This window comes from Tuber melanosporum (assembly GCF_000151645.1).
Source record: "Tuber melanosporum whole genome shotgun sequence assembly, scaffold_45, strain Mel28".
NCBI classification, from domain to species: Eukaryota; Fungi; Ascomycota; class Pezizomycetes; order Pezizales; family Tuberaceae; genus Tuber; species Tuber melanosporum.
Window position 1 is genome coordinate 123,407 of NW_003299090.1, and position 3,826 is coordinate 127,232.

Consider the following 3,826-nt stretch of genomic DNA (forward strand, 5'->3'; position numbering starts at 1 on the left):
CGGTTATTGGTTTTATTTTATGTTTTGTTTTAAGTATCGCTTTGATACTTGGTTTGTTTTAAGTATCGTTTGATACTTGGTTTTGTTTTATGTTTTGTTTTAAGTATCGCTTTGATACTTGGTTTGTTTTAAGTATCATTTGATACTTGGTTTTGTTTTATGTTTTGTTTTAAGTATCGCTTTGATACTTGGTTTGTTTTAAGTATCATTTGATACTTGGTTTTGTTTTATGTTTTGTTTTAAGTATCGCTTTGATACTTGGTTTGTTTTAAGTATCGTTTGATACTTGGTTTGTTTTAAGTATCGTTTGATACTTGGTTTTGTTTTATGTTTTGTTTTAAGTATCGCTTTGATACTTGGTTTGTTTTAAGTATCGTTTGATACTTGGTTTTGTTTTATGTTTTGTTTTAAGTATCGCTTTGATACTTGGTATGTTATAAGTATCGTTTGATACTAGGTTTTGTTTTATGTTTTGTTTTAAGTATCGCTTTGATACTTAATTAAGTTTCACCAAAGTGTATCAATTGATACCTTTGATTAGTTTCGTTCATGCTAGATATGAACAGATTTGTGTATTTAAAGACCGCCTGTTTCTACGATAGAAAAGGCAGACTTTGACAGACAGTATTTCAATATACTTGGTTGAACGGTTACTTCTTTGTTCCCCAGTACACCCTCGAAGCCTCTTTTAGTTCTCAGCTCTCGCCTCCTCTCTGGAAGAGCAGGCCACCTGCTAACTATTGTACTTATTACTGATAACGTGATTAGCACCCTGCGAACACGTTACATTTTTTTAACCTCAGCAAGTGGTTAAGAACCTGTGCCCCGATTTAGGCCTGATCAACCTATCGATATCCACCTCAGAACGCTAGCGGAGAGAAGTGGCAGAATCACAGCACATTTGGCTTCATCTCAAACCCAAGATAGAGTCTTTGACCACCAGGAGTGGGAAGCAAATCCCACGGCAAGACCTTACAAGAAAGAAACAACCCCGGCACTCTGCTAAAGAGCTGGGCGATCCTGCAAACACGGAAGACACACAACCTCCAGGAGAATTCCCTTCTACTCCAGCAAAGAAGCCTTCCCTTGAACCTCCAATCGACCCTGAATCAGGTAGCGAATCAGATATGGCTAGCACAGGAGGAGGGCCTTCTGGAGGAGGAGGAAAATCTCGGGCTAGGCCTGAAGAAGAGGAGGTACCCGCAGTATTTGAACCCCCTAAGTTTAAACTCCACCTCCCAGTGAACTTCACAGGAGAAGAAAAAGACCTCAAACCTGAAGCTTTTGACTGATAGGCGATGGAACTCACACAATATCTTCTCCTGCAAGGGAAAGATGTGGAAGACTCAACAACCGGACTATACATTGGATTATTCTGCTAAGGAAAGGCAACCGACGCATACCACCAATGCTATAAGGAATACAGCGGGAATGTAAGATTAAGAGGAACTACTGTTCTCAATTACCTGAAAGGACGATTCCAATCCTCTATAACCAACGACCTCCTATACAACAAATTCAACCAGCTCCAGCAAGTTAATGGAATGCATGTCAAGTGAATCACCGATGTGGCTACGGACCTGATGATGATTAAGGACCGAATGGAGAAAGGAAGTATCTCCAAATACATCCTGAAGCGACGATTCTACGACACTATGCACCCCACCCTCCGGCGAGAAGTAGAACCACTCGAGGAAGACGGCGACGATATTGCAGTAATAATTGCAAGAGCAGAATGAAAGGACGCCATTCTTCATGAGACCAAGGCCTACAAAACACAGACATCCTCTAGTAGGAATAGCCAGCCACGGCACAAAGCCTCCAGCAACTCTGAAGACGATACCCCATTGGTTTTCAAGAAGAAAACCAAATCCTCCAAAGAATCGAGACGGCAGAAAGGAGAATGTTTTGAATGTGGAAAAACAGGATACATGGCAAAGAACTGCCCTACGAAGAAAGCAAAAGGAAAGGCAATTAAGCAAGAGGCATCGGCCAACAATGTTGAAAGCCATAATATCCAATCCAGCGAATATGTAGAGATCCATATCGGATATATTGATGTGGAATACAACAGTGTTCGACCTCCGGCTACATTCAAAGCACCTACCGCCCTGAAAGGTAGTATCCTGATCAATGGCAAAAAGGCTCGAGTCCTATTTGACACTGGCGCAATCGGAAGAGATATGATCAGTAATGCCTTTGTCTCTGTCCATGGACTCCCAACTCGAGACCTAAACCAACCCATACCAGTCAATATAGCAGTAAAGGGATCACGATCCACAAGCCATAAAACCTGTAGTACGACTATTCGACTTGGTTCTGCAGTCCTACCCCCCCAGGAAATTCTGGTTGGAAATCTAGCCAAATACGATGCCCTAATAGGTATGCCATTCCTGAACTGCCACAAAGCTATAATCAGGTGTGGGGAATCAACCATCGATTTCCCAGATCAGAAGGTTAGAGTCTCATGCAAGCCAACAAGCGGAGAGTACCGAGCCGCAGTCTGTGAAGCAACTGCCCAACGACTATTGGATGAATACTCTGATGTTTTCCCTGATCAAATACCCGAAGAACTACCGCCTATGAGAGAGGTGAATCACCACATTCGCCTCCGAAACCCCTCTAATCTCAAGAACCAACCAACCTACTCTATTCCTGACGCATACAAAAGCCCACTTTGTAATTGGATCAACCAACAACAAAGAAGAGGAGTCATCTACCGAGCAGAAGCCCCAGATGCCGTCCCTATGTTTGTTCAACCCAAAGCAGATGGCAAAAGAATCCGTCCCTTGGTTGACCTCAAGTTATGGAATGAAAACACGGTTATGGACAGCTCCGCTATCCCAAACTAAACCCAGATCATAAATGCAGTTGGACGGGCTAGATTCCGAAGTAAGATTGTCCTAAGCAATGCCTACTTCCAAACAAGGGTAGATCCAGAAAGCAAACGCTACAACAGTTTCAAAATACCCTTTGGAAGTTTCATTAGCCGAGTTATGTTACAAGGTGATATGAATGCGCCCGCCACCTTTCTGCGAATTATGGAAAACCTCCTGAGCGAATACCTCCACCATTTTATTTGGGTCTACATTGATGATATTCTCATCTTCTCGAACACCAAAATAGAACACGCCTACCATATAGGTTTGGTTTGTACCAAACTTAGGGAAGCTAAATTCTACGCTAGCAGAAACAAATCAATCCTGTTTGCCGATAAACTCGATATCCTAGGACATGTTATAGATGATGAAGGAATACATGCAGCTCCTGCAAAAATATCCTGTTTAACGGAATGGATGACACCCCAGAATCAAAAAGAACTCATGCGATTCTTAGGACTAGTCAACTATATTTCCCAGTTCCTACCACACTACGCCACTGTAACCGCACCGCTCACAGACCTTACCGGCAATGCAGAATTTGTCTGGACCCACATTCATGACCAAGCCTTTACCAACATCAAGGAGTTGATTAAGAACGCCAACGTTATTCAACCTATCGACTATAGTAAACCAGAACCAATATGGCTGATTACTGATGCATCGGATGTTGGAGTTAGAGCATGGGTTGGACAAGGGGCCTCCCATGAAACGGCGAGACCAGCAGCATTACACAGCAGGAAGTTCACTAACTCACAGATGAACTATGGAACAACAGACAAGGAAGCCCTTACTGTGATTGATGCTCTCGCCACTTTCAACCACATCCTGATGGGCAATACCTTCACTATTGTTACCGACCACCAACCTCTCACTAATCTAAAAACAGAAAGAATACCGGGAAGGAGAAAAACAAGATGGATAGGCGAAATCAGCAAATATGATGC